This window comes from Chlamydotis macqueenii, chromosome Z, assembly GCF_036417535.1.
Source record: "Chlamydotis macqueenii isolate bChlMac1 chromosome Z, bChlMac1.mat, whole genome shotgun sequence".
Taxonomy (NCBI): Eukaryota; Metazoa; Chordata; class Aves; order Otidiformes; family Otididae; genus Chlamydotis; species Chlamydotis macqueenii.
The window spans coordinates 11,364,439-11,377,845 of NC_141593.1; positions in this window are offsets into that span (position 1 = coordinate 11,364,439).

Below are 13,407 nucleotides of genomic sequence, written 5' to 3' on the forward strand. Positions count from 1 at the left end.
CCTTACGGTTGTGAGATCTCCAGTAGCGAACCAAAACCACTAAGCAAAATAGAAGTGTTTTACAGTGAATACATAGTGGAGGGAGAACATGGAGGAGCTGAGGAGGATTTTCCCATGTATATTATGCTGCCTGGAGAAGGAGTTGGAGAAAAATGTAAGACAGCGGTCTGCCTAACCTAAGGCAGGAGGGGAGCCGGGATCCCTACAGGACTTGAATATCACAGTCCTGATTAAGCCATGGAGCTTTTCCATGAGCATGAAAGGGCCACTATAGCTAGAAAGTCGTAACTGAGGGCACAAAAGGGAAATCTGGGTCTCATCAAATCATCTGGTTGCTGAGGCAGGGGACTCCAGGCATGTATGACCCAGCATCTGCAGTACAGAGCAGGCCAGAGGAATTACAGGTAAGGGACGTGCCAGTGGAGCAGTGAAGAAGGAGATTTTCTTTTTCTTTACTAATCTTAACCTTGTTTCCAGCTGTGTAACGCACAGCCAGATCCTGTTTTTTCCTGAGTAAACTCCCACTCAGTCTTTACTCCTACATTCCTCTGCAGTGGGAGGCGGTCCAAGTGGGACTCTTGGCTTTTTTTCCTATTTACACTAGTGCAAATAAAGCACTGTGTACCATCCCTGTCTTGGGTGTTTGCACTGTGACATCTGTTTAGCTTCATAAAATACAAGGATCCTCCCTTGACTCCTTCAAGCTGAGTGAAATGGGAAGTAGATGTCATGGCAAAAGTGTCAGAGAAAATAATGACTGTGTATACGCAGACATACTTGGTCAGAGTCCTCATATATTGGGAGCTGGTCCTTATCAGTCCATGGGCGCACAACCAGGTGGTTTGCGAAGTTCCTAGGACATAGACACAGAACCACAATATCTGCTAAAGCTGTTTTGTGGTTACGTGACAGTGAAATTGCACTTGTAGTTACTGAAAACTTGACTAGTACATGTGAGGTTCAGTTTGACATAGATTTACAATATGTGTATATAAAAGCCAAAAAACTTCCTAACCTGTACGCATACGTACATCAGGCTCTCAGGCCATGAGTTTGAGTCTGTAATACTATATTGAGTCTGTTTTACTATAGTCAGCTTTAAATGTTTGACACTTTGCTCCACTATGTTGGGCCCAACAGAGTTATTTCATTTCCAAAAGAAAGAGCTTTGTGTGGAGCAAAAGTGGGATGAATCACTTTGGTGAATGAGGGTTTGCATCTCTTTTCAATTCCCCTGCCGCTTACCCCACCAAGTCCTCAGAAGCCAATGATGGCTTTAACCTGCACTGGCCAGCAATGATCTCCATAAAGACATTGAGGTAGTTGTGGACTGCTGATGCAGCTACCATCCAGATGTGCCTATTTCTCCCCAGTCAGGCAAAGTGTAACGTAAGTCCTGGGAAAGTTTTTCTGCTCTCATTTAGACAACAATCTTCAGAAAGAAATCTTTCTCTCTTTCAGATCCCTATAACTTACAAGTGGAAAAAAAAAAAAAGCATAAAGCAAATATATATTTAAATGACCTGGATATGGGCCTCACTGGAAAAATCTAAAATGCTTCTGTGGTCACAAGAACAATTTTCACTCCATGTTTCTGGACTTCATAACACACCACCAAAAGTACTCGACATCGGGAAAGTAAGATCTCTTAATGGAAATATTACAGACTTGTAATTTGCTTAAGCAGCAGTTTCTGTAAAAAGATTTCTTACTATTCTAAGGAAATGAAAAACGTATGTTTTGTGTTGATATAAAAACCAAAGCCATTAACAGAGAAAGGCCAGTAAACAGCAAGAGCGTTACAGCAAAAGTCTTGGTGCAGTGCTATTTTAAGCACAGTTGGAAGGAAGTATAGGCTGCTCTGCTGAAAGACTGGAGCAGTTTTATGGACAAGATGTTTAGCTTGAAATGTAATGGGCAGCATAATCAATATTAAGTAAGTACTGAAACTGGTTTAACTTTAAGATGGACTTCACTGTGTGCATGAGTGCTGCTGCCGTTTACACAAGGGTAATTTCTTTGTCATTGGAGCTGTAATTCAGAAGGTGCAAATCAGTACAAAATTTGTCTTTGGCCATGCTTAATTGTTACGATACTATTAGACTAGCAAGCTCTGCAGAGAGACATTATGTTCACCTTACCCAGCTTGCCAGATGCTGTTGCAGGCTAAAGGAACATTTTTCCCAAAACGGTAGATGGCTTGTTTTTCCAGGACACTCTCTGGATTACAAGCCAAAGCCTCAGGATATATCTACTTGTGGTGCCAAAATGTGGGGACAGCTACATGTTTCCAGGATTTACTTAGTACATATTGCAGTGTGAAACCTCAGTAGACATCTCTGAGTGAATGGTATGGATTGTATTGCTGGCAAAGTTGTAAAGCAGAAGTATAGAGTTGTATACACTGAATTAGATTTCCAAATACTTTAAAGTGTGCCAGATGAGTTAATATGTATAGGATCACCATTCTTCTGTTATTAAATCCATTAGTTATCTGCGAAGCAATGAATTCCAAGTAAGTCCTGTTCTATGGAAGAAAAAGAATTTAAACAGTGATAAGTGATTGAAGGTATAAATCTCACTAAAATAACTCTGTTCAAAATGTTTCACCTACATTAAAAAAAATCGAGATCCTTAATTCTATCTCATATTCAACATCCCAAAAATGGAGTCACCCAAAGTCACTATTTTGTAGTTACAAACTTGGTTTCAGCTCTTTGCAAGCTCAAGCTATGTTGTTCAGACCCGAAACTGAATCCTTTTGCAGTTTCAGCATGTCGAGATCAAGGGTTTAGGCCTGGTCTTTTTATAGAAAGTGGTCCAGCTGAAATGCTTTGAAAAAAATTGAAACATGCCCGAGGTCAGAGTGTTGGTGAGGATCCAGGTTTCTGATTCTGGCTCCTCTCTAATTTAAACCCTCTATTTGATGAATTTACTCAGAATAACTAAGGCTGAAGGCTAAATGGGCCTGTGGTCATGCCTGGAAAGCAAAAGTTGTTTGTTTTTTTTTTTTTACCGTGAAGAATTTATATTCATCATACTAGGAATTTAGACTGACTTCTATCATTTTTAAGTACCACTGTGTCAAGGAAATGGGACAAGCCAAGAACTGTACTGTATCTCTAATAAAGGATATCTGACAACTGAAAATCAGCTTAAGCAGGGATTATCTAACTGTGATATTCTGAGTTAGTAGTGAGTACATTCATGTTAGACAGCTAGTGGTTTTAAACAGCAACTCACTTGCACACCCACACAGCCCCAAGCAGTGTCTTGGCACACTTTCTGGCATGTCTGCTGTCCTGCCAGGGCTGCACCGACAATGAGTTTCCCAGTTCACAAATGCGTGGTGCCTGACTGAAGCAATGCAAGACAAGCTGACCTGCCGTGTAAACTTCTTCACGGTTGTTTCTGTGATGTCTGGACCCTGTGGAATGTGAAAAGTTTCCTCTTTCACCAGTGTACCATGACTTGCATTTTGGACAGAGAAACATGTAAACATAACTGGATGGCTGGCAGCTAACATTCCCTTTGAAAATGCAGTAGAGCTCTGTGGCTTTCATTTCTATTTTATTTGGGACGGATTAATCTGATATTGCTTGAGACAAACTTGCCTATTGCCTTAAGAATTTGGGAGTTTTCCAGCACATCGTTTATGGGTTGTGAGTGCCTGTCTGTCCAGAGCAAAGGTGAAGCCAAAATTGTATGATTTTCACAAGTCAAGCATTCTTGATTGCAAGTGATCAGAAGACGCTCTGTGTCATTCAGCTCCTTTCCGGTTTAGCTCCCAAGTATCAAGATATGCAGTTTTTAAAGACCCACTAGCAGCAGGGTCCAGGCTTTCATAACTCAAAAAACATGTGTATTTCCCAGCTGAGGGTGATGGGCTGAAAACAATTATTCCGCTCCCTCCTCCTCTGTCAATGCTGCTGCTCTCTGTGGTGAGGCTGAACCGAGCCAATGTAAGGCCAATACATTATTGATCGCCTTATGGGTAGGCATGACAAGATACAAAGCCTCAGGGGCTGCAGGAAAAGGAAAAAGGGCCTGACAAAGGGCAAGGTCTGTAGCTGAAGGTCAGCAATTCTCTCCTGTAATTAGACAGACACACAAATACCTGATTTTGCTAGAAACTACAAACAGGGAACTCTCTTTTCACCCAGCTCCCCCACGCTTGTATAGGAGATGCAGACTCCTGGTGTCACTGCCTTTTAGGTTTCCCATAATTATGAGGACACTGGAACTTCTAAGGACTCTAAAAGCAGTTCTCCACAGCAGGTCTCTGGAATCAAATCAGGATTTACTGTGCTGTCTGTGATGGGGGAGGAGTAGCACAGGCAGATTTATTCCAATGTGTCAGGAATTTCTGTCTATGGTGCCTGTGATTGCACTGAACGGACGGAGAGGCTTTTCTAAATTGCTTTTCCAGAACATCAAGGAAGGACTTTTAAAAACCAATATGCACAATGAGGATATATGAATTTATCTTCAGTCTCTTGCAAAGCACTCATAGGTGAGATCTAGAAGCTAGCTTGTGAGAACTGCTTCATGGCTGGTGCCAGGAATGTGCATCAACACCCCTGAAACCCAGAAGAATGACCTTCCCTTATTTTTCCTTCTTTTGTTGCATAATACTTAACCTTTTTGTGGCACTATGTTCAGTAGAAATGCCACATCTACTCTTCTGTTTAATCTTAAAAATCCATTTTCTCCTTTCCATTTGTCAATGTCTGCATCCCCTTTGTCTCAATGCCAGATATAGGTAATAGATCAGCTCCAGCTTCCTAGTTAATTTGGGAATCTGTACAGTTACTGGCTATGGCCAAGGTTATTTCCTCAAGCAATTATCAAACACCAAGAAACACTTACTGGTAAAAAAGCTCTAAAATCTTTTGACCTCCTTAAGTATACATTGCAGGAGTATGTTTAAGAAAAACAACAAACAAAACCAAGGCAGAAACTAGTTGCTGTGAAAAATCTGTAATGAGTGAGGCTGCAGCTGCAGATTTCCATCCAAAAGATGGAGGTGTCCCTTATAGTCTAACTTCTGGGAGAACCTCATGCCCTCACTTTGCATCCACACTGGCTATAAGGATTAGCTGGGAAAAACAGCAATGGGCATTAACTACACCTTGAAAACAACTCCCTCTGGGCTCCTGCAGCGTGGGATATTTGCATTAGTAAACTAACCACAGTGAAGCACAGACCTGAGCACTAAACCAAAATCTTTTGTTTTGCTTCAGTGTTTGCACGGCTTCAGCCTGTGTTAACAAAGGTCTACGGCAGACCGTGCTCACCCTTACACAGGTGTCAGTACCGATCAGCCACCAGCCCTAAGAGGCAGCTTGATCACAAGCTTTTTCAGGCACAGCTCGCTGACACACACGCAGTGACTACAGGGTACTCTGTAAAATCACAGATGGCCCAAGGGAATGGAAGAAAGTGAGGGATGTGTAAAATTGGTAGGAATGTACAGTTATGTGGATCTGACTAGTTTTCTGTACTTCTATTATTATTTTAAGAACACCTCTAGCAAGAGGGAATGAGAGAAATCAGAGGAAGAAAAGGAAGATATTGGACAGTGTGTAAGAAAAATATGCAAAGAAGGGACCATGAAGAACTATGAAACATGATTAGGGAGAAGAAGAAGAAACATTATAAAAGAGACCATTTGAAAAGCAGAACAACAACAACAACAAAAAAGACATAATAAATGCTGTATCTATGTTCAGTGCACACTTACGAACTGAGATGTCATTTATATTCAAAACAGTATTATTTGTTTTTCCACACCCAGAAAACAATCATCTCCTACACCCAGTTTATACTACATTCTCAATGTTAGCTGGATACAGTTATACTCACAAACAGGCTGCAATAAATTTCTGTTCATATATATACATAAAAGAAAAATATTTGCTGCAATTTTTCTGATTTAGTTGACCTGCTTAAATGTTAAGGAGGTTAAAAAGCATTAACACAAACTATATATTTTCAACCTTCTCCCCTTCTTTTGCCCCAAAATTTGTGCTACAAGGTTTCATTTCAAGTTCAGGTTGATTATTATTATGATTATTCATAAACTAACATACACAGAGCTCAAAAATGCACACACAGCTCAATTTTTAGTCACACATTTTTCCTATTTTTCCTTGGCTGTAAGGCCAGCATAAAGAGTCCCCATTGCACACTCCACCCTGGGATGTGGGCTCACAGCTTCCCCAGCTGAACAGATACAATTGCTTGATTGCTTGGGAGGCCACACCATACATATTTTTTGCAGTATTTATGGAAATGACCTAGGTAAAATCCTCCCCACTTTTCAAAGACAGAACGCTTTTTCAGTCCAATGTAGAAGTTTTACTTGAGTATGACCTTTGTGTTTTTATAACTGATCCAGATCAGGGTTATTATTAGCTTAAGAGTTTCCAAACATGCTCTCCCAACCCCTTCTACTCCTCGCAAGCCACTAGCAGTTTCCAAAACCCTGTAACAGCCACAGAGGGATCTTTTATTTGAGACTGTGCAAGAGAATTTTCTGATGCAGCCCTTAGCTAATATCATGCCCTCTCTGCTTATCTACCCAGGACGAAAACTTTAGGAAATCCCAGTCTAGACCTTAGTTCCTAAGGAACTTATTTTTGTCAACAGAAGAAGAAACCACATTTGAGTGATGTCTTCAAAGCAGTGAGAGGTTTTCCAGGGTTATCTGTTGTTACTCACACATTTTTATTATTGCTTTAAAAAACATTTATAGAGCATTCAGACCATAATCACACAGTTGTTAAGTATTCCTGTCTCCCAGATCATTACTTCTCAGAGACAGAGGAAACTGGGGTGGAGGGACAGAGGCAGATCTCAGCCGAATGGAAAGGACAAGGAGTTGTACTTACAGAACTAGGTTAATCAGAGCACCTGAATAGCAAAGATTTTTATAAGTTACCTGGGCATAAGCGTGAAGTTTCTGTTCAAAATCTGCTTTGGAAACACCAGATTTATAAATACAAAACAAGGCTATCATGGTCAGATCAACAGTCCCTCACAAAATTTTTCCTCCTATTAAAAAGCTTACTTATGATTTTCCATATGAGTCCTGTTCAACGGCAACAAGCAAACCATGCAAAGAACATTACTTTATCTTTATTCTCCTACTGTTGCCAAATGGCTGTATATTTTAGAGTTCTGCCGTTGCAAAACTGCTGTATCTTTTACAGTTGTTTGCAAACAAACAAATAAAAAGATAAAGATCTACAGAAAACAAAGTAAAGATGGATAGATTTTTATGGTTATAAGTGACCACCATGAGCATTCAATCTCATCACAGGCATAGCCTGCATCACAAAATTTCACTCAGTTAATCTTTTACCCAGTCCAGTAGCTTGCAACAGCTAAAGCTCCTCTCCTGGAAAGGCATCTATCCGCTCTTGAAAATTCCTTTCTGAATTTGTGCTGAATTCCAGGGGCCAGCAACCACTTTGCTCTAATGCCCCATTCATCAGTCTGAGACACTAATGTAATTTACAGCTACTCAGAGGTCCCCTTTCATTGGCAGACCAATCTAAAGAAGGCTCGATATGAATGCAAGCAAGTTCCAAATGCATAAATAAATGAAATTGCAAGTATACGAGAGGTCAGCTATAGCTACCTGATGAGCTGGTGGGGAAGATCAGTGGCAAACCGTGCTCTGTTCAGCCCTCGAAATTGTGCCCACTTTGGCCTGATAGATAGTGGGAATTTATCAGCAGCTTTAGGATTCTGTTCACATTTGTTTGACCTTCAGGACGTGCTCAAGTGCCCTTCTACATTCCTAGGTAATTAATAGGGGGAAGTGAGATCTGCACTCTGGGAAAGTAGTATGCTCTGGGAAGGTAGTAGGTTTTGAGCAGTGATAGCTCGGGTAATTAGTCAGATTAATTAACAGACAGAAGCTTTCTGTTTTCTGGTTGTCTACTCCACAATATAACAATTCTCATTGTAGATGTAGTTAGGCTTGGGTATAAACCTTGGTATATTAATTAAAACATCATCTTTAAAAAGATCAGTCCATGATCAGCAGCATGAGAAAAACTGAATCTCATCACTAAGGCTGTCCTCTCTGACAGAGTACCCGGAAAGAAAGAATGGGTGGAGGGAGAGAGAATGGGGGAGGAGAGAGATGGAGTGTTAAAACAAGAGTGGGAAAAACTGAGGCAAACAGAGGGGAGTGAATCACACAGGGAAAAGAAAACAGAGGTCATGGAAGAGGGCAAAGGGATGAAGGGGAGGTGTAAGGGAAAAAATCCAGACAAACAGAGAGCAAATGGGCTGGAGACTGAAAGACAAAAGGTGTGTGGGAGGGCGAAGGGAGAGAAGGAACTAGAGGAACGTATTTAATCAATTATTGTCATTACAAATGGAAACGTTCTAAGGAACCTCATGGATATGGGGTCCTCTCAAAAATATACGTACGTACCAGAGGAAGGTTTTGAATGCAGGGCAGTTCTTTACATGCATGGCTATGAAACCCAGATTGTCCCCTGATCAGTGAAGGCAACTGTCAGCATAAATGATGTTTAACAGCTGGTCTTGACAGTAGTAAGGATTTCCTGTACATTTGATTTAAAGCCCCAAGGAGACAGTCTATGAAAGAATCTTATGCACCGAATTTTGAGTTTAATAGACATTGCTCTAATATTCAGTAGGAGCATTTCATGTTCTTCATATATTCTTTTTAAAATGAATTTCATCTCATCTCAGAGCAATAAAATCTTAGGATATGTTCCTACTGATTAAAATTTAAATTAAACATAAATTGATCTTATTGATTAGCTGAACTATGGAGTCTCAACCTGCCACTACCTGGAGATTTTATGAGAAGCACTCACTCTCTTTTGCACATCTTCAGATCACTTTTGTAGCAGGGGAAGGAAAAGCTTAGATGGATACATTTTCAAGAAATAAAAAGGTTGAAGACTACAACTATGTGCTGGAATGCTTTTAGCTAGAGATAATACATATAGATCTACAGATTTTAGCTATTTTTTCTGACATTTATGCATTTTGTCCCCTTCTTATATCTGTAATCTCTTTTATTTTAATAGAACTATTTGCGTGAGAAGAAGCTATCTGAGTAAGTAAATGTTTCCAGGATTGGCCCTTAAATGCTTTTAGCATGGTTATCAACACTGGCCATCTGTGTTTTTTCATTTTAATTCCGTAAATGAATACTTGCCCTTTGAGAATTTCAAGGACCAGGAAGTAGCAATAAACCTCCTCTGCAGCTCCAGTCTGGATTCTCCAACAATTATTAGTTGATGGGATATGTAGTAAAAAGAATTCTTTTTGACAGTACGATTTATAAGCGTAATTTCCTTTTGCTAACAAGCATTATAACATTTTTCTGCAAAGATGTGGCTGGCTCAGCTGTGTCTTTAACCAGTTTTGAGCTGGTCTTTTGTGATGGAGCCTAACCCAAAGAGCAAGTACATAATCAGGTAAGTAGCTCTGTGTTAGTGGTAGATCCTGATTTTTGGATTAACACGGCTTCCATTTAATTTTACTTTGTTTTAGAGACTGTAAATTCCAAGCCTGTATTTTGTAGTTGGTAAGTAAGGAGAATGAAAAACCCGCAACCAATTAAAAGAAGCAGTCCAATCTGCCATCTATACTGGTATGGCTGGAATGCTGGTAAAGGATACAGTCATGATCTTATGATTCAGTGCTTACTCAGCTTCTGTTAACTCTCCCATAATTAGTTTTAATAATGAGATAATACCTAAGGATCCGATTTCTGTACTGATTTAATGTTACTGGGAGCTGTAACGGAAGCAGACCTGGCTCCAGGACCAGATAACTACCTAGTATTAGCTAAAGGAAAGAAGAGAGCATATGGACAGATTCTTATTTACACTAAGGCAAGTAAAACAGTGAAAATGTAACTGGATCCACTTTAAAGGAACTTTACATACAATAAATAACATAAATTGTCCTCACGAATGTAAATGAGAAGACAATCTATTGCATTAAATTAAATTGGCACAAAATTAAGATTTGTAATTTTTCACAAACTTCTCCTCTAATAAACATCCTTATGAAATAAAAAAAAAAAGTTGATGTTCATAAATGGAATTCCCATGTACGGCGTGAAGCCCACAAAGCAGAACTCTGTGCTAACGTTCTTCCTCTGAAACTGTGCACGAATTGACGATTAACTGAAGCAAAGAGACTGTTCTCTAGCTACCCAGGAGAGGAAAAAGTGAAAAAAAAAATCTCCTCAAAAGCATATAGAGTGCTAAGTTGTATAATTTTTCTGACTGAGTTCAGGTATTAATTGCAACATAGTTAAGGATTTCTTTAAGCAGATGATCCTATTACCTCAATTACCCCTTTTATGAGGAACATCACATTCTTTGCTAACCTTCTGTACTAGGGAAGCATAAAGCCAGCCCTAATGGATCAATGCTTCTTTGGATACCAGTTGTGTAAGGCAGTACATGCCAGATCGTAGATTAAATTCTGCTGAATACCGATGGCAATCTCACTCCATCACGAATTGAACTGGGACTCAAAGGCCTATTGGCATGGCAGAGATTAAATTTAATTTGATACAGCTTTCATACACAGATACATACTATGCAATCCTACTTCCTCACAGGCAGAGAGGGGATTTGGGCAGGCATTTGATATTGTGCAGCAAGATAACAAGACTGTCCTGGGTCTGGTTCCTAAACCAAGTTAAAGCAAACAAACTTAAAATAAGTGAGGAAGCTTTGACTGTGTCTACATTAACACTTTGGCTTGGTGTGGCTTGGGAATGAATCTCCCATCATGTTGGTTTGACTTGCAGAGCAACTTTGGTGCATGTGAATTAGATTCAGAAGAAGCTCCATCCCAGACACCCATTAAACATGCTCCGAGTCCTTGGGGAGTATGGGGGAGTATACGAAACTAATTCAATGATGTGCACTTTGGATGTCTTTGCACCATCTGTGTTGGGGACACTGTGCTCAGGGGATCAGAATGAACATTGTGTGAAGGAAAAAATCCCAGCCTCCTCCAGTTTTAACACGGGGGCCTAAGCTCCAAATGGCTTGCTAAAGCAGGCATAAGCTGTTATCATCCTGGCTTGGAAGATGTCTCTCAATGAGCCCTTCTATTCACTTGTATATTAGTTCCTCACTGAGGAAAAAAGTTCTGATTTGAAGGACAGCAGGTGGGATGGTCAGGTTCCTGGAAGTGACAGCAGAGTCTTGGGAAGGAATGATGCTAAGAGAGGTGAAGGGAAATTCACAAAAGTTGCATGAAAACTCTTGACAGAAACAAAGATGAAAATTAAATTCAAAGGCAAGACTGCCATTCCCAAGGGAATTTTTCATTCCATGAATTACCTTAATAAAGGCTTCCAAAGCAAAAGGATCTGTTTGCTTTCTTCAGAAAATGCAGTCTTGCAAACAAGTCTCACAAAGCACAGAACACGCTGAAGGATGAAGTCGGTACCAGAGACTGTCCTCTTCACCAGCCAGCATCTCATTGCGACCTTTGAAGAATACATTTTCCCTATTTAATCACTGTGAATGCAATTGCAATTTCGTTCTGCACACTATTTCATATACAAACCAGACTTGAAACATTCAGAGGAGCAGAGGAAAACATAAAGGATTCTGGAATAAATACAAAGGCTGAATTTAAGATTGATTTAATGAAATTGTAAGTGATGGGTTTTGAGCTGAATTGAAGCTTGTTGGAGATTTAATGAGGAAAAAAAAAAAAAAGATATATGAAACTTGTCCCAAAAATTAGAATAGCAGAGGCTCAGACTTTTGCCCAGCAAGAATTAAATTCTAGAGAGAGAAAACATATGGGCCCAACTAATAACAGAAAATACAAATATATCCAAATGCAAAGGTTTTAGTGTCTTCATTTTAAATATTTAGAATTAGTAACTTTAAGACACTATTTAGCAATCTGGTTCAATTATGGGGCTATCCTCAGTAATAGCCCCATAGAGAAAACTATGCTGTTGTTGAGTTTGGAAGGCAAGATTTGGCTCATTGGATGAAAGGGGGAAATTGACCTAGACCTTTTTCATAAAATGACAGAAAATGGTGGTTTCAAGCCATCCTATGAGCCTTCACATGCACAAATGTTCTCAAGACTCTTCCTTTCTTTGAATTTTCTAAACAAAAACGTCTTGGTTTCACAAAAGGTTGCAGAAACAAATGCAGAGAAAAGGCAATAAAAATTATTTTAAGGTACTTCGTATTTACTTTGTTCCAACAAGCACCAACTATCTAATGTTCATAGAAGAAATATTTGCTATATCCATCTGTCTCCACTCTTCATTATCCAACTGCAGCAACACTTTTGTTATTGAACTACTTAAAATGGAATTGATTACATCCTTACTGCTAATACATATGCACTGTTTATTTACAAAACAGATTTGTGTTTTAAAATTGCAAAGTAAAATAAAAAGGCAAGCAAGCACCCACGTAAACAATTCTATCTTAATTACTTTCTGTGCTTTATTATTACATTTTATTGTAAATGGTTCCACTTTTTCCAGTAATAATTTCAACCTGAGGCTGTAGCTGCTTGGCTTTTATTTTTAAATACACTTAAAAGTTGATTAATAAAGTGTATCCACATCTCTCAGTAGTTGTACTCTTCTTTCCACAGCAACAGAAGGAAATAACTAGCAACTGACTAGAAACAAATGTTCATTTTTTATATTTAACGATGTTTATTCAACCTGAAAGCTAAAGGAAATGGAAGCAGCACCAGATTGTCAGCTGGGCTCTCACTGTCATGGCTTGCAAGAATAGACGCCCATGCCCAGGGCAAAAGCTAACAGGTTCCAGAGACAGGCTCCATATTTCCTCAGAGGTCGGTACCACCAGACCCTTTTGTAAGATCAGACCTTTCTGCATAATCTGGCACTCTTGCGAAAAAAAAAAAAAAGGGTGCTGTATTCTCATCTCTTGGGCAGCAGTTCAAACTCAGGAGAAGTCTGAAACTGAAAGAACTGGTTATGATCAAACTGTAATCTGTACGTTCTGTTTATTGAAAGACAACAGCAAGACAGTCCAAGATGTTGCTGAACCCAAATAGAAGTTAAGGATGAAAGTCTAACTTCTAGGAACTCTACATGCCATCAGTTATAGCAGTCCATGGCTTCAAGGTAATTACCAGTGGATTTGTGCATGGCTAGGCACCTCTCGGTACAAATGTGATCTGCCTTAAATCTGAGCACATCTACCCTGGCAGCACAGCCACCACATGGTGTGTGCACAGGGAGTGCATTGCTGGGTATTCCTTCTATTCCACTATCCACTTAGCCGGCTAATGCACTCTTGAAAGGATCCAAGCCTGTAGTGGGCTCCTGGCCCCCTCCTACAGTCATAACCATTCATTTTGCTGGGTCCTTTT